The sequence below is a fragment of the Bos taurus genome, chromosome 10 (genome assembly GCF_002263795.3).
Source record: "Bos taurus isolate L1 Dominette 01449 registration number 42190680 breed Hereford chromosome 10, ARS-UCD2.0, whole genome shotgun sequence".
Taxonomy (NCBI): domain Eukaryota; kingdom Metazoa; phylum Chordata; class Mammalia; order Artiodactyla; family Bovidae; genus Bos; species Bos taurus.
The window spans coordinates 9,506,190-9,524,889 of record NC_037337.1 but is presented as its reverse complement, the minus strand read 5'-3'; the positions used below and the strand labels follow the sequence as shown (position 1 = coordinate 9,524,889).

The 18,700-nt window shown below is 41.5% G+C and overlaps 1 protein-coding gene across 7 annotated transcripts in view; it reads right to left on the bottom strand.

Moving 5' to 3' along the window:
- Nucleotides 1-18,700, bottom strand: part of SCAMP1 (secretory carrier membrane protein 1) — a 150,707-nt gene that overhangs the window by 29,857 nt on the left and 102,150 nt on the right. The window lies entirely within an intron of this gene.

Below are 18,700 nucleotides of genomic sequence, written 5' to 3'. Positions count from 1 at the left end.
GAGATACAAAGAGTAGATGTGAGGCAGGAGTCCTAAGATCAAGGACATCAGCCCCAACACTGGAACACGACACTGCATGTAAATATTTTCTTAAAACAGATTTTTCCTTTTTATCTGCAATGCAGAAGAGATAATTATGCCTATGCCAAACCAAGAATAATTTAAAAAACAGCTTAACCAAAAGCAAAAAGCTATGCTTTCCACTGTACCAAGTTAAGATATTTACATCCTTAAAAAGACTGGTTTAAACATAACAAATCCCTTAGGATTATACAGTGGAAATGGCAAATAGATTCAAGGGATTAGATCTGATAGAGTACCTGAAGAACTATAGATGGAGGTTGCACAGCAGGCAAAGATGAAAACCATCCCCAAGAAAAAGAAATTAAAAAGGCAAACTGGTTGTCTGAGAAGGCCTTACAAACAGCTATGAAAAGAAGAGAAGTGAAAGGCAAAAGGAAAGGTATACACTTCCGAATGCAAAGTTCCAAAGAACAGGAAGAAGAGATAAGAAAGCAGTCCTAAGTCAACAATGTAAAGAAATAGAGGAAAACAATAGAATGGGAAAGACTAGAGATCTCGTCAGGAAAATTAGAGATACCAAGGGAACTTTTCATGCAAAGATGGACACAATAAAGGACAGAAATGATACTAACAAAAGCAGAAGATATTAAGAAGAGGTGGAAAGAATATACAGAAGAACTATAAGAAAAAGATATTAATGACCCAGATCACCACAATGGTGTGATCACTCAGCTAGAGCCAGACATCCTGGAGTGTGAAGTCAAATGGGCCTTAAGAAGCATCACTACAAACCAAGCTAGTGGAGGTGATGGAATTCCAGTTGAGCTATTTTAAATCCTAAAAGATGATGCTGTGAAAGTGTTGAACTCAATATGCCAGCAAATTTGGAAAACTCAGCAGTGGCCACAGGACTGGAAAAGGTCAGTTTTCATTTCAATACCAAAGAAGGGCAATGTCAAAGAATGTTCAAACTACTGCACTATTGCACTCATTTCATATGCTAGCAAGGTCATGCTCAAAATCCTTCAAGTTCAGTTCACTTCAGTCGCTCAGTCATGTCTGACTCTTTGCAACCCCACGGACTGCAGTACGCCAGGCCTCCCTGTCCATCACCAACTCCCAGAGTTTACTCAAACTCATGTCCACTGAGTCAGGGATGCCATCCAACCATCTCATCCTCTGTCGTCCCACTTTCCTCCCATCTTCAATCTTTCCCAGCATCAGAGTCTTTTCCAATGAGTCAGTTCTTCACATCACGTGGCCAAGGTATTGGAGTTTCAGCTTCAGGATCAGTTCTTCCGATGAATATTCAGGACTGAGTTCCTTTAGGATGGACTGGTTGGATCTCCTTGCTGTCCAAGGGACTCTCAAGAGTCTTCTCTAACACCACAGTTCAAAAGCATCAATTCTTTGGTGCTCAAATTTCTTTATAGTCCAACTCTCACACCCATACATGACTACTGGAAAAATCATAGCTTTGACTAGATGGACCTTTGTTGGCAAAAAATATCTCTGCTTTTTAATAAGCTGTCAAGGTTGGTCATAACTTTTCTTGCAAGGAACAAGCATCTTTTAATTTCATGGCTGCAGTCACCATCTGCAGTGAGTTTGGAGCCCAAAATAATAAAGTCTCTCACTGTTTCCATCGTTTCCCCATCTATTTGCCATTAAGAGATGGGATGGATGCCATGATCTTAGTTTTCTGAATGTTGCGCTTTAAGCCAGCTTTTTCCCTCTCCTCTTTCACTTTCATCAAGAGGCTCTTTAGTTGTTCTCTTTCTGCCATAAGGGTAGTGTCATCTGCATATCTGAGGTTATTGATATTTCTCCCAGCAATCTTGATTCCAGCTTGTGCTTCATCCAGTCCAGCATTTCTCATGATGTACTCTGCATATAAGCTAAAGAAGCAGGGTGACAACAGCCTTGGCTCCTTTCCAGATTTGGAACCAGTATGTTGTTCCATGTCCAGTTCTAACTGTTGTTTCTTGACCTGTATACAGATTTCACAGCAGGCAGGTCAGGTGGTCTGGTATTCCCATCTCTTTCAGAATTTTCCACAGTTTGTTGTGATCCACACAGTCAAAGGCTTTGGCATAGTTAATAAACAGAAGTATATGTTTTTCTGGAACTCTCTCACTTTTTCAGTGATCCAACAGATGCTGGCAATTTGATCTATGGTTCCACTGCCTTTGCTAAATCCAGCTTGAATATCTGGAAGTCCACGGTTCACGTACTGTTGAAGCCTGCCTTGGAGAATTTTGAGCATTACTTTGCTAGCATGTGAGATGAGTGCAATTGTGCAGTAGTTTGAGCATTCTTTGGCATTGCCTTTCTTTGGGATTGGAATGAAAACTAACCTTTTCCAGTCCTGTGGCCACTGCTGGGTTTTCCAAATTTGCTGGCATATTGAGTGCAGCACTTTCACAGCATCATCTTTTAGGATTTAAAATAGCTCAACTGGAATTCCATCACTTCTACTAGCTTTGTTCGTAGTGATGCCTCCTAAGGCCCACTTGACTTCACATTCCAAGATGTCTAGCTCTAGGTGAGTGATCACACTATTGTGGTTATCTGGGTCATTAAGATCATTTTCGTATAGTTCTTCTGTGTATTCTATCCACCTCTTCTTAATATCTTCTGCTTTTGTTAGTATCATTTCTGTCCTTTATTGTGCCCATCTTTGCATGAAAAGTTCCCTTGGTATCTCTAATTTTCTTGATGAGATCTCTAGTCTTTCCCATTCTATTGTTTTCCTCTATTTGTTCACACTGATCACTGAGGAAGGCTTTCTTACCTCTCCTTGCTATTCTCTGGAATTCTGCATTCAATGTGGTATATCTTTCCTTTTCTCCTTTGCCTTTCACTTCTCTTCTTTTCATAGCTGTTTGTAAGGCCTCCTCAGACAACCATTTTGCCTTTTTGCATTTCTTTTTCTTGGGAATGGTCTCAATCACTGCCTTCTGTACAATGTCACAAACTTCTGTCCATAGTACTTCAGGCACTCTATCAGATCTAATCCCTTGAATCTATTTCTCATGTCCACTGTAAAGTTGTAAGGGATTTGATTTAGGTCATATTTAAATGGCCTAGTGGTTTTCCCTACTTTCTTCAATTTAAGTCTGAATTTGGCAAGAAGAAGTTTATGATCTGAGCCACAGTCAGCTCCCGAATTGTTTTTGCTGACTGTATAGTTTCTCCATCTTTGCCTGCAAAGAATATAATCAATTTGATTTTGATGTTGACCATCTGGTGATGTCCATGTGTAGACTCTTCTCTTGTGTTGTTGGAACAGGGTGTTTGCTATGACCAGTGTGTTCTCTTGGCAAACTCTGCTAGCCTTTGCCCTTCTTCATTCTGTACTTCAAGGCCAAATTTGCCTGCTACTGCAGGTATTTCTTGACTTTCTACTTTTGCATTCCAGTCCCCTATAATGAAAAGGACGTCTTTTTTTGGGTTAGTTCTAGAATGTCTTGTAGGTCTTCATGCTGCTGCTGCTGCTGCTAAGTTGCTTCAGTCGTGTCCAACTCTGTGTGACCCCATAGACGGCAGCCCACCAGGCTCCTCCATCCATGGGATTTTCCAGGCAAGAGTACTGGAGTGGGGTGCCATTGCCTTCTCCGGTAGGTCTTCATAGGACTGTTCAATTTCAGCTTCTTCCTCATTACTGGTTAGGGCGTAGGCTTGGATTATTGTGATACTAAATGGTTTGCCTTGGAAATGAACTGAGATCATTCTGTCATTTTTGAGACTGAATCCAATTACTGCATTTCGGACTCTCTTGTTGACTATGATGGCTACTTCATTTCTTCTAAGGGATTCTTGGCCACAGAAGTAGATATGATGGTCATCTGAGTTACATTCACCCATTCCAGTCCATCTTAGTTCGCTGATTCCTAAAATGTGTATGTTCACTCTTGCCATCTCCTGTTTGACCACTTCCAATTTGCCTTGATTCATGGACCTGACATTCCAGGTTCCTATGCAATATTGCTCTTAACAGCATCAGACTTACTTCCATCACCACACATCCACAACTGGGTGTTGTTTTTGCTTTGGCTCCATCTCTTCATTCTTTCTGGAGTTAGTTCTCCACTGATCTCCAGTTGCATATTGGACACCTACCAACCTGTGGAGTTTATCTTTCAGTGTCCTATCTTTTTGCCTTTTTATACTGTTCATGGGGTTCTCAAGGCAAGAATAGTGAAGTGGTTTGCCATTCCCTTCTCCAGTGGACCACGTTTTGTCAGAACTTTCCACCATGACCTGTCTGTCTTGGGTGGCCCTGAACGGCATGGCTCATAGTTTCACTGAGTTAGACAAGGCTGCTGTCCATGTGATCAGATTGGTTAGTTTTCCACGACTGTGGTTTTCAGTCTGTCTACTGCAAAATTGCATTTAGAACCAAACCCCGTACTTGCCAGAGACGCTTGGAGGGCTCAAACATAACTTGTGTGCACCAGGACCCAGAGACCCCGCAGAGACTGAGACAGAACTGTGTTTGGGTGTCTCCTGAGGAGGTACGAGTTCGCAGTGGACTGCTGCAGGGGCAGGGGCTCTGGGTGCAGAAGACCTGGGTATGGCATAAGCCCTCTTGGAGGAGGTCACCATTAACCCACCACAGAGCTGCCAGAACTTATACAGGACTGGGGAAACAGACTCTTGGAGGGCACAAACAGAACCCTGTGTGCACCAGGACCCAGGAGAAAGGAGCAGTGACCCCACAAGAGACTGACCCAGACTTGCCCGTGAGGGTCCAGGAGTCTCCGGCCGAGGCGTGGGTTGGTGGTGGCCTGCTGCAGGGCTGGAGGCACTGAGGGTAAAAGTGTGTGCCTGGAACCTTTTGAAGGAGGTTATCTTCATTACCTCCACTATAGTTTGGCCTCAGGTCAAATAGCAGGGAAGGAACACAGCCCTTCCCTTCAACAGAAAATTGATTAAAGATTTATTGAGCATGGCCCCACCCATCAGAACAAGACCCAGTTTCCCACTCTGTCAGTCACTCCCATGAGGAAGCTTCCATAAGCCTCTTATCCTTCTCCATCAGAGGGCAGACAGACTGAAAACCACAATCACAGAAAACCAACCAATCCTTCAAGTTAGGCTTCAACAGTACGTGAACTGAAAATTTCCAGATGTACAAGCTGGATTTAGAAAAGGCAGAGGAACCAGAGATCAAATTGTCAACATTCGTTGGATAATAGAAAAAGCAAGAGAATTCCAGAAAAACATCTACTTTTGCTTTATTGACTACAGTAAAGCCTTTGACTGTGCAGAATGCAACAAACTGTGGAAAATTCTTTAAGAGATTGGAATACCAGACCACCTTACCTGCCTCCTGAGAAACCTATATGCAGGTCAAGAAGCAACAGTTAAAACCAAACATGGAACAACAGACTGGTTCAAAATTAGGAAAGAAGTGTGTCAAGGCTGTATATTGTCACCCCATTTACTTAACTTATGCAGAGTACATCATGCGAAATGCCAGGCTGGATGAATCACAAGCTGAAATCAAGACTGTCAGGAGAAATATCAATAACCTCAGACATGCAGATGACACCACTCTTATGGCAGAAAGTTAAAAGGAACTAAAGAGGCTCTTAATGAGGATGTAAGAGGAGAGTGAAAATGCTAGCTTAAAATTCAACATTCAAAAAACTAGGATCATGGCATCCAGTTCCATCACTTCATGGCAAATAGATGGGGAAACAATGGAAACAGTGACAGACTATACTTTCTTGGGCTCCAAAATCCCTGTGGCCTGTGAGTGTAGCAATGAAATTCAAAGATGCTTGCTCCTTGGAAGCAAAGTTAAGACAAATCTAGATAGAAAGCAGAGACATTACCTCACCAGCAAAGGTCTATACAGTCAAAGCTACAGTTTTTCCAGTAGTCATGTATGGATGTGAGAGTTAGACTATAAAGAAAGCTGAGTGCTGAAGAATTGATGCTTTTGAACTGTGGTGCTGGAGAAGACTCTTGAGAGTCCCTTGGACTGCAAGGAGATCCAACCAGTCCATCCTAAAGGAACTCAGTCCTGAATATTCATTGGAAAGACTGATGCTGAAGCTCCAATACTTTGGCTACCTGATGCAAAGAACGAACACATTGACAAAGATCCTGATGCTGGGAAAGACTGAAGGCGGGAGGAAAAGGGGATGACAGAGGATGAGATGGTTGGATGGCATCACCAACTCAATGGACATGAGTTTGAGCCAACTCCAGGAGATAGGGAAGGATAGGGAAGTCCGGCGTGCTGCAATCCATGAGGTCACAAGGAGCCAGACACGACTGTGCAACTGAACAACAAAAAACACAACAAGAGACATTCTGACTTAACTACATTAACTTACTACCCAAGACAATGCCAAGAAAACAATACCTTACTATTTCTATGTCGTCTACATATACACCACTGACCCTATATATCAAATTGTATCATTTTATCATTTAATGTACCACACAATATGTATATCCTTAAAGATACTTGTGCTATTCACTCTGTACACTATTTAACATTTTGTGTATGGTCAGGTTTTAAGGGATTTAAGAGGAAATACTTCTGAGAACTATCTGTCCATACTGATTCTTCACTCAAATCTTAGATTCTTACAAGCAGGGTTCAAAAATACTCTATTAGCATCTCTTTCTAAGATGCAATAAACTACGAAGCACATCAATCCATAACATCACCCACTCAATCTAACACAAATTTGAGAAAGGAAATAACAACAAAACATATTAGGACAAATATTTATTTATTACATGCCTACAAACTTGGGGGGAAGAAAGATGAGACACAAAAGTGAACTTGTAATTACACTGCCTTGTGATTAAGGCCTAAATTAGAAGCCTGACTAGAATGTCATCAAAGCAAGTTTGCAGGATGGGGGCAGCGCACCCAAGTCAGCCCTTTCTCCAAGCGCAGAGACATAGGAACTGGTAATTGCGGCTAAGGCAGAGTGAGGGAAAGGCGAAGGAGTCAAATGCTTTCAGGTTAAGCTTAGATACTGAGACACTGTTTCAAGAGAAGAGAGAGGACAGGTTGTTTTAGTAGGGAGAGCACACGCTAAGTTCTAAGCATTCATCCATTGCACAAATGTTTATGGAATACCTACTATGAGACTGCCATGGCAGACAGGTGAAAATCTGGTTGGAAGCTAGACAGAAATGGACTAGGGACAGGGACTTGGAAACCAACGGCACATAAATGGTAGCTGCAACTCTGACGTCAGCTAACTGCGCATGGTGAGAGAGCACAGAAAGCAGAAACAAAAGGAAATCAAGCACCGAAGCCTGTTAAGGCACCTGTATTTAAGACATACTCGTAACAACAAGAAATGATTGAGAGAGGAATGAGAAAACCAGGGATCTTTTCACAGATGCCAAGGGAAGAAAGCAGTTTAGGAATGAAGAGCCGTTACGGGAATAAAGGGGTAAAAGCCCCCAGTTCTTCTGATACAGTAGCGGAAGCAAATGCCATATTACTATGGATCAAAGTACTAAAGGGTCAGGGAGAAAAAGAGCACTCAAATACCTATACGGTTGAATCTTAAAATTCTGTTAGTACCAAGGCAGTATCATAAATATGGCACTATTTTTATTCCTTTCCCAACCAAGTTCTTTTATAAAAAATATATGAGCAGATAAATTACTACACCTATGTTCAAGCAATTTATCTCATAACGAGTACATATAATTACATCCTACAAATTAAATGTATTACAGAAATCTAATAAACCTTTTTTACTTATCTGTCTTTCCCCTTTACCCTCCCCCCGTCCCCCTCAATTTATGGGCATGTAATTAACAAACATTTGTTCTAACTTGCTTATTCCTTTTTTAAAATTTATATTAAATTGAGTGGCTGATATTATATCCTAGTGGACTTTACGGTTTAATTACTTAAAATGTAACGCATAGCCCCACAGAGCAGGGAGGGAAAAGAGAGGTAGGAATAACACAGTTTTCAATGATCTGTATTTGTACAGACCCAGGGAGCCACCTAGAGGGAAAACAGTACCTATGTATCGTGCACAATGCTCAAACACTGGTTTAATCCACAATATCCATGTGAAAGGGTGATTCCTCATTTCAGTGTCCCAGCAAAATGGGCTACTTACAAGGTTCAACATCGCAAAAAGCTTACCATTTCCCTGTTATGTTTCAGTGAAACCTATTAATAACATACTCCTTAAGAAATCGGGAATACAGTTTTAAGGTAAAGCAATGTAATTAAAAACAAAAACAAAAACTGAAATACTTGCTATTTCTTCTACTTATGAGAACTGCACTAACCTACATATTTCGTCCTAGGAGTATCGCAGAAAAGACACTAGATTTTATATCTACTGATTCCACTACTTTCTACAGGGCTGGACACCACTGAAAACCTCAAGTTAACTTCCAATACAACAAAGAATACTTCTTATCTCTCAGAGTTTTCCTGAGGATCAAATGAGAACACGCTAGATGAGTAAAACTCAAAATAAACTTTAAAATGTCTGCCAAAGTGCCACATTCATGCTAAGTCGCTTCAGTTGTGTTCGACTCTTTTTGGACTGTAGCCTACCAAGCTCCTCTCTCTGTCCATGGCATTCTCTGGAGTGGGTTGCCATGCCCTCCTCCAGGGAATCTTCCCAACCCAGGGATCAAACTCGTGTCTCTTACATCTCCTGCGTTGGCAGGCGGGTTCTTTACACACTAGTGTCATCTGAGAAGTCCAACATGTGAGACACAACTCCAGAGAGAATTCTGCATCCTTCATTTATCTTCAAAAATACCTTAGTGTACAACATGGTTGAATGACACGCAAAATATTATATACTGTGGAAATTTAAAAATCATGGTACTTTATTTAAACAAAACAATTCACGTGTATTATTTCCATTAAAGCTTCTGGAACACCATGTCAAGAAACTATCTTCTTGGGTGGCAGAGAAGGAAAATGCTGAGCTCATCTTCTCCCACAGGCGAACCCACCTTAGAGCTACTTACAGACCAACTATTAATGAGAAATACCTGAAGACTAGCAGACAAGATCTACTAAAAGTAAAGCTATAAAGAAGGAAGCAAATGAAGATGATAATAGAGGCACAGATGCAGTACAGTCAAGGCCTAACACCCTGGGTGGGTGACCTGTAAACGGGAGGAGAATTAGAATCACAGAGATTCTCCCTGAGAAGTGAGGTGGTCCAGTCCCACACTGGGTTCCTGATCAGGGAAGGTGAGCCCCCAGAGCTTCTGGTTTTGAAGGCCAGCAAGGCTTGCTTTCTGAGGAGCCAGAGGGCTGCAGGAAACAGAGCTGCTGATGTTGTTCAGTCCTGCTCAGTCGTGTCTGACTCTTTGCGACCCCATGGACTGAAGCATGCCAGGCTTCCCTGTCCCTCACTATCCTATCTTCTGGAATTTGCTCAGATTCAGGTCCACAGAATCACTAATGTTATCTAACCATCTCATCCTCTGCCACTCCCTTTTTCTTTTGCCTTCAATCTTTCCAAGCATCCGGGTCTTTTCCAATGAGTCAGCTCTTTGCATCAGGTGGCCAAGGTACTGGAGCTTCAGCTTCAGGATCAGTCATTTCAGTGAATATTCAGGGTTGATTTCCTTTAGGATTGATTGGTTTGATCTCCTTGCTGTTCAAGGGATTCTCAAGTGTTTTCTCCAGCACCACAATTTGAAAGCATCAATTCTTCGGTGCTCAGCCTTCTTTATGGTTCAACTCTCACATCCATACATGACTACTGGAAAAACCAAAACTTTTGACTAGACAGACCTTTGTTGGCAAAGTAATGTCTCTGCTTTTTAATAAGCTATCTAGGTTGGTCATAGCTTTTCTTTCAAGGAGCAAGCGTCTGAATTTCATGGCTGAAGTCACCATCTGCAGTGATTCTGGAGTTCAAGAAAACAAAATCTCTTACAGCTTTCACTTTTTCCCCTTCTATATGCCATGAAGTGATGGGACTGGATGCCATGATCTTAGTTTCCTGAATGTTGAATTTTAAGCCAGCTTTTTCACTCTCCTCTTTCATCCTCATTAAGAGGCTCTTTAGTTCCCTTTCACTTTCTGCCTTTAGAGTAGTATCATCTGCATATCTGAGGTTGGTGATAGCTCTCCCAGCAAAGACTTCGCTCTTAAGGGGCTCACACAAAATGCCACCTGGTTTGAGACCCAGGGCAGAAGAAGTCATCTGAAAAGAGCCTGGGTGGGACCCACTTGGAGAGCCTCCTGGAGACAAAGAGGCAAGTGGAACTCACCTTGGGGACACAGATGCTGGTGGGAGCCAATTTGGGGAACTTGTGCCACCACGAGGACAGTGGTAATAGAAAATGCCAGTTTGGAATCTTCCTTCTTGCTTATCAGGGCTGGGACCTGACTCCACCCACCAACCTGTCAGCACCAGAATGAGGGCACCTCAGGTCAAGCTTCTAAGAGGTGGACCCAGCCTAACGCACCACCAGCCCAGAAGCCACAGACTCCTCTGAGCCCCCAGCTAACTCAGGACCCAGCCCCACAAACCACTGGTTAACATCAACCCCCAGATCTCCATAGCCATGCAGTCAAAGACCCCAGAGCTTGAGTCCATCCTCCACTGACACAGCGCTAGCCCTGGGACCCCCTGTATCCTGGCCCCATCCACAAACAGGCTGACTCTAGGTTTAGGATGCCCTTGTTCTGCAGTCAAAGACCTAGGACCCGCCTACATTCACCAGTAGGCCAGCACCAGCCCCAAGACTCAGACTTACGCAGCAAAGGGCAGTCACCAGACCTGGGAGTCCTTGGACCCCAATCCCAACCAAAAGAGGGCCAACACCAGCTTCTGAACACTATGCACCTGGCAAACAGCTATGTCAGAAACTGGCCCCATCCAGCAGAAGGCCAACATGGGATCTCGGACACCCAGCATACAAACCAGCCACCATGACACACAACTCTACCCAACAGAGGGCCAGCACTAGCCCTGGGACCCCCGGGGCTTTGTAATCAGCCACCGCATGACACAGCCTGGCCCACCAGTGGCTGACAGCCTCTACACACGGCAAGGCATAGCAACCAACCAGACTGAGGGCCGGCCATGTCTACCAGACTGCCCACAGTAGTCGGTATGCAACAATGAAAGGGCCCATGCAACCTACATAGGGGGCAACCCCAGATCACGTAGCTCTGGGGATAAGAGAGGAGTGCACTGCTGGGACATGTAGGGACCACTTCTCTAAGATCAGGAAATGTAACAAACCTACCAAATATAGAGAAATGAAGACAGTACCTGAGCCAAAATGAGGTAATGGAGGAATATGTTTCAACAATATGATAAAACCCCAAAGGAAGAAGTAAGTAAAGTGGAGAAAGGCAATCTACACAAAAAATAATTTAAGGTAATGATCATAATAAAGAATGTAGGGCAGTGATAAGATTAACAAAGAGTTAGAAAGTACAAAGAGTAATCAAACAGAGCTGGAGATACAGTAACTGAGATTAAAACTACACTACAAGGGGTGAATAGTAGGTTAGATGATGTGGGGAACAAATCAGAGAACACGAAGAGAGAGCAGTGGAATCAAACAGAACAGAAAAAAAAAGAATTTTAAAAAATGAGGACAGTTAAAAGATCTTGAAATCAACATCAAACATGCTAACAATCACTTCATAGAGGTCCCTTTCACAGAAGGTAAAAAGAAAAAAAGTGGGCAGAGAACATATTTGAAGACATAATAGCTGAAAACTTCCCTTCTCTGGGAAAGGAAACAGACATCTAGGTCAAAGCACAGAGAGCCCCAAAGAGGATCAACCTAAAGAGGACTAGGAAGACACACTGTAATTAAAATAGCAAAAGTCAAGATAAAACAGAGTATTAAAAGCAACAAGGGAAAAGAAACAAGTTACATACAAGGAAACTCCCATAAGGCTTTCAGCTTCCTTTTTAAGAGAAACTCTACAGGGTGGAGGGGGCAGCACAGCACATTTAAAGTGACGAATGGACAAACCTGCAGCTAAGATGACGCACCAAGGTTTTCCTCCCCATTTGAAGGAGAGACCAAAAATTTTACAGACGCACAAAAGCTGAAAGAATTCAACACCACAAAACCAGATTTATAAGAAATGTCAGAGACTTCTCAAAGTAGAAAAAGCCACTACCAGAAATATGAAAATTACAAAAGGAAAAATCTCACTGGAAAAGACAAGCATAAAGGTAGTAAATTAACCACTTATACAGCCAGTAAAGCTTAAAAGACAAAAGCAGAAAAATTATCTATATCCACAACCATTAGCTAAGGAATACATGAAATAAGATGTAAAATATGATGTAAATGTGATGGATTGGAAGAGTAAAATTTCAGAGTTAAAATGTGTTCAAACTTATATAGATTGCTATATATAAACCTCTTAGTAACAACAAACCAAAAGTGTGTAATTGATACACACATGAAAGAGAGAAAGGAATTCAAATATAACACTAAAGATAGTCATCAAATCACAAAGGAAGAGAGCAAAGGAAAGAAATAAATTACAAAAATTATTCAGAAAAACAGTTAACACAATGCCAATAAGAACATACCTATCAGTAATTATTTTAAACATAAATAGACTAAATGGTCCAATCAAAAGACAGAGCAGCTGACTGAATACAAAAATAAGACTCATATATGTTCCGTCTACAAGAGAGTCACTTTAGACCTAACGTAACACACATGGACTGACAGTGATGAGATGGAAAAAGGTATTCCTTGCAAACAAAAGCAGAAAAGTTGGAGGAGCAATACTTGTATCAGACAGAACGGATGGTAAAACAAACAGTAACAAAAGATAAAAAAGGACATTACATAATGATCAAGAGTTCAATCCAGAAACAGATATAATAGTGGGAAATATACATGCACCCAACATAGGAGCCTAAATATGCAAAGTACTACAATGTGAGAGACCTGGGTTCAATCCCTGGGTTGGGAAGATTCCCTGGAGGAGGAAATGGCAACCCACTCCAGTACTCTTGCCTTGAAAATCCCATGGACAGAGGAGCTTGGTGCAGGCTACTATCCATGGGGTCACAAAGAGTCGGGCACAACTGAGTGACTTCACTTTCACATACAGCACTAACACACATAAAGAGAAATTTGACATCAACCCAATATTAGGAGCAAACTTTAACACCCTACTTACATCAATGGACAGAAAATCAATAAGGTAACACTGGCCTTAACACAATGGGCCAAATGAACTTAATAAATATACAGAAAGGATTCTATCCAAAGTATCAGAATCACATTCTTTTCAAATGCACTAGGAACATTCTCCAGGATAGTTCACATGTTAGGTTATAAAACAAGTCACAATAAACTTAAGAAAGCTGGACTCATATCTAGCGTCTTTTCTGACCACAATGCTGTAAGACTAGACACCAACTACAAGGATAAAATGCAAAAAAACACGAACACGTGGAGACTAAATATGCTACTAAACAAACAATGGGCCACTGAAGAAATGAAAGAGGAAATTAAAAAAACAGCTGAAGAAACAGGAAACCACTATGATTCAAAATTTATAGGAAGCAGCAAAAGAAGTTTTGAAGAGTGAAGTTTATAGTGATATGTCTTAGATAAGAAAACTGGTGATATCAAGGGAATATTTCATGCAAGGATGGACAATAAAGGGCGGAAAGAGTAAAGACCTAATAGAAGCAGAAAAGAAGAAGAGGTGGCGAGAATACAAAAGAAATGTACAAAAAAAGGTCTTATTGACTCAGATAACCACAGTGGTGTGGTTACTCACCTAGAGCCAGACATCCTGGAATGCGAAGTCAAGTGGGCCTTAGGAAGCATTACTACGAACAAAGCTAGTGGAGGTGATGGAATTCCAGTTGAGCTATTTCAAATCCTAAAAGATGATGCTGTGAAACTGCTGCACTCAATATGCCAGCAAATTTGGAAAACTCAGCAGTGGCCACAGGACTGGAAAAGGTTAGTTTTCATTCCAATCCCAAAGAAAGGCAATGCAAGAGAATGTATAAACTACCATACAGTTGCTCTCATTTCACATGCTAGCAAGGTAATGCTCAAAATCCTTCAAGCTAGGCTTCAGCAGAATGTGAACTGAGAACTTCCAGATGTTCAAGCTGGATTTAGAAAAGTTAGAGGACCCAGAGATCAAATTGCCAACATTCACTGGATCATAGAAAAAGCAAGAGAATTCCAGAAAAACATCCACTTCTACGTTACTGACTACTCTAAAGCTTTTGAGTGTGTGGATCACAATAAACTCTGGAAAATTCTTTAAGAAACAGGAATACCAGACCACCTTACTTGTCTCCTGAGAAACCTGTAAGTGGGTCAAGAAGCAACAGTTAGAACAGGACATGGTTCCAAACTGGGAAAGGACTATCACAAAGATATGTATTTCATCCTGTTCATTTATCGTATATGCAGAGTTCAGTTCAGTTCAGTCACTCAGTCGTGTCTGACTCTTCGCGACCCCATGGCTTCCCTGTCCATCACCAACTCCCAGAGCTTGCTCAAACTCATGTCCATCGAGTCAGTGATGCCATCCAACCATCTCATCTTCTGTCGTCCCCTTCTCCTGCCTTCAATCTTTCCCAGCATCAGGGTCTTTTCTAGTGAGTCAGTTAATCGCATCAGGTGACCAAAGTATTGGAGCTTCAGCTTCAGCATCATTCCTTCCAATGAATATTCAGGACTGATTTCCTTTAGGATGGACTGGTTGGATCTCCCTGCAGTCCAAGGGACTCTCAAGAGCCTTCTCCAACACCACAGTTCAAAAGTATCAATTTTTCAGTGCTCATACATGCAGAGTACATCATGCAAAATACAAGGCTAGACAATTCACAAGATAAAATCAAGACTGCCAGAAGAAATATCAACAACCTCAGATATGCAGATAATACCACTCTAATGGCAGAAAGTGAAGAGGAACAAAGGAGCCTCTTGATGAAAGTGAAAAGGGAGAGTGAAAAACCTGGCTTGAAACTTAACATTCAAAAAACTAAGATCGTGGCATCCAGAACCATGACTTTGTGGCAAACAGATGGGGGAAAAAGTGAAAGCAGTAACAGATTTTATTTTCTTGGACTCCAAAATCACTGCAGATGGTGACTGCTATGACAAACCTAGACAGCTTATTAGAAAGCTAAGACATCTCTTTGCTAACAAAGGTCCCTACAGTCAAAGCTATGGTTTTTCCAGTAGTCAGGTACATATGTGAGTTGGACCATAAAGAAGGCTGGGCACCGCAGAATTGATGCTTTCAAACTGTGTTGCTGGAGAAGGCTCTTGAGAGTCCCCTGGACTGCGAGGAGATCAAACCAGTCAACCCTAAAGGAAATCAACCCTGAATATTCATTGGAAGGATAGATGCTAAAGCTAAAGCTCTAATACTTCAGCCACCTGATGCAGAGCTGACTCACTGAAAAAGACCCGGATGCTGGGAAAAACTGAAGAAAGAAGGAAAAGGGGGTGGCAGAGGATGAGACAGTTAATAGCACCACTGACTCAACGGACATGAATTTGAGCATACTCCAGGAGATAGTGGAGGACAGAGGAGCCTGGTGGGCTGCAGTCAATGGGGTCATAAAGAGTTGGACACAACTTAGTAACTGAACAATAACAAACAACAGAAAATAAAAGAGTATCTGCAAAACAGACATTTTTGTATAGAAAAAAATTAAATGCTTTAAAAACTTATTTTTTAAAGAAATGAAATAACCTTTTCTAAAATTCTTCTGAAGTACAAAAAGTCACTATTAACAATCATTTTGTTAATATGGATGAGGTATATTAACAATGGAAGAAATAACCATTCAAAACTAGGGCCCAAAGGAAATACAAATAATGTTTTATGTATTTATCTCTTCCACACTAAATTATTCTAGCTTTTATATCAATTAAAGAAAATTTTGTATTCCCTTAATATACAATCTCCTATGACTCATCCATTTGTTATTTGACCCATAACTAGTATTTAATTCTTTGAATAGTCTACTCTAAAAACATAAAAAAATACTGCTTGGGAATAACCTAAAAGAAACTGTTCCTTTATCGAAAGAGGTACAAGAGAAGACACTCTTGCATTTCAATTATTTTATATTTAGATTCAAAGATGACACCACAGGGAAAACAAAGGCCCCACAGTGCTCCTACTTGGCACTTTAGACGCCAGTGATTAGCGAACTCCCAATTAGGTGAGATTTCAGAATGCCAACAAAAGTTATCAAAATTGAATTCATTGTCAATGAAATGAAAATATACCACAGATCACGGTTCAGCTGGTGCTGGAGACACAGAATAGCCTAATAAAAAGAAACTAACTCTTCTATTGCTGTCTCGCATACAGGGTTATCGTTACCATCTTTCTAAATTCCATATATATGCATTAGTATATTATATTGGTGTTTTTCTTTCAGGCTAACTTTAGTCTGTATAATAGGCTCCAGTTTCATCCACCTCATTAGAACTGATTCAAATGTATTCTTTTTAATGGCTGAGTAACACTCCTTATGGCAGAAAGTGAAGAGGAACTAAAAAGCCTCTTGATGAAGGTGAAAGAGGAGAGTGAAAAAGTTGGCTTAAAGCTCAATATTCAGAAAACAAAGATCATGGCATCTGGTCCCATCACTTCATGGGAAATAGATGGGGAAACAGTGGAAACAGTGTCAGACTTTATTTTGGGGGGCTCCAAAATCACTGCAGATGATGACTGCAGCCACGAAATTAAAAGATGCTTATTCCTTGGAAGGAAAGTTATGACCAACCTAGATAGCATATTCAAAAGCAGAGACATTACTTTGCCAACAAAGGTCCGTCTAGTCAAGGCTATGGTTTTTCCAGTGGTCATGTATGGATGTGAGAGTTGGACTGTGAACAAAGCTGAGTGCCGAAGAATTGATGCTTTTGAACTGTGGTGTTGGAGAAGACTCTTGAGAGTCCCTTGGATTGCAAGGCGATCCAATCAGTCCATTCTGAAGGAGATCAGCCCTGGGTGTTCTTTGGAAGGAATGATGCTAAAGCTGAAACTCCAGTACTTTGGCCACCTCATGTGAAGACTTGACTCATTGGAAAAGACTCTGATGCTGGGAGGGATTGGGGGCAGGAGGAGAAGGGGACGACAGAGGATGAGATGGCTGGATGGCATCACTGAGTCAATGGACATGAGTCTGAGTGAACTCCGGGAGTTCGTGATGGACAGGGAGGCCTGGCATGCTGCGATTCATGGGGTTGCAAAGAGTCAGACACAACTGAACGACTGAACTGAACTGAACACTCCATTGTGTATATGTTCCACAGCTTTCTTATCCATTCATCTGCCGATGGACATCTAGGTTGCTTCCATGTCCTGGCTACTATAAACAGTGCTGCGATGAACATTGGGGCACACATGTCTTTCAATTCTGGTTTCCTTGGTGCGTATGCCCAGCAGTGGGATTGCTGGGTTATAAGGCAGTTCTATTTCCAGTTTTTTAAGCAATCTCCACACTGTTCTCCATAGTGGCTGTACTAGTTTGCATTCCCATCAACAGTGTAAGAGGGTTCCCTTTTCTCCACACCATCTCCAGTATTTATTGCTTGTAGACTTTTAGATGGCAGCCATTCTGACTGGCGTGAAATGGTACCTCATTGTGGTTTTGATTTGCATTTCTCTGATAATGAGTGATGTTGTATAGAACAGTCTTTTGGACTCTGTGGGAGAGGGAGAGGGAGAGGGTGGGATGATTTGGGAGAATGGCATTGAAACATGTATAATATCATATATGAAACGAATCGCCAGTCCAGGTTCGAAGCATGATACTGGTTTCTTGGGGCTGGTGCACTGGGATGACCCAGAGGGATGGTACGGGGAGGGATGTGGGAGGGGCATTCAGAATGGGGAGCACGTGTATACCTGTGGCAGATTCATGTTGATGTATGGCAAAACCAATACAATGTTGTAAAGTAATTAGCCTTCAATTAAAATAAATAAATTTATATTAAAAAAAAAAAAGAAACTAACTCTTCTAGAGCCAAAACAGTGTGCATAGATAACTTTTAGAGGGCATTAACTGCTTATGAAAAGCCTGACCCGTAGTGGTTATAAACTATGGCCACATACCCCCTCAAAGGACTTTTTTCTTTTAAAACATACACTGTGGGAATGCAGTCAATAATAAACTATCTTTGTATCATGATAGATGGCAGTTAGACTTCTTGCAATGATCGTTTTGACACATAGAGAAATACCGGATCACCGTGTTGTGCACCAGAAACACACAGAGTGCTGCAGGTCAACTACACTTCAACTCACTCACAGAAAAAGATGTCGAATCTGAGGTTATATGGGCGGGGTGGGCGGGAACTGGATGATTCAATCCCCCCTTCAAAAGGTACCAATTTCAAGTTATAACATATGTAAGTACTAGAGATGTAAGTACAACATGGAAAGTACACCGTCAAGGCTGTATATTGTCACCCTGCTTATTTAACTCCCGTGCAGAGTACATCATGAGAAACGCTGGGCTGGAAGACGCACAAGCTGGAATCAAGATTGCTGGGAGAAATATCAATAACCTCAGATATACAGATGGCACCACCCTTATGGCAGAAAGTGAAGAGGAACTAAAAAGCCTCTTGATGAAGGTGAAAGAGGAGAGTGAAAAAGTTGGCTTAAAGCTCAACATTCAGAAAACTAAGATCATGG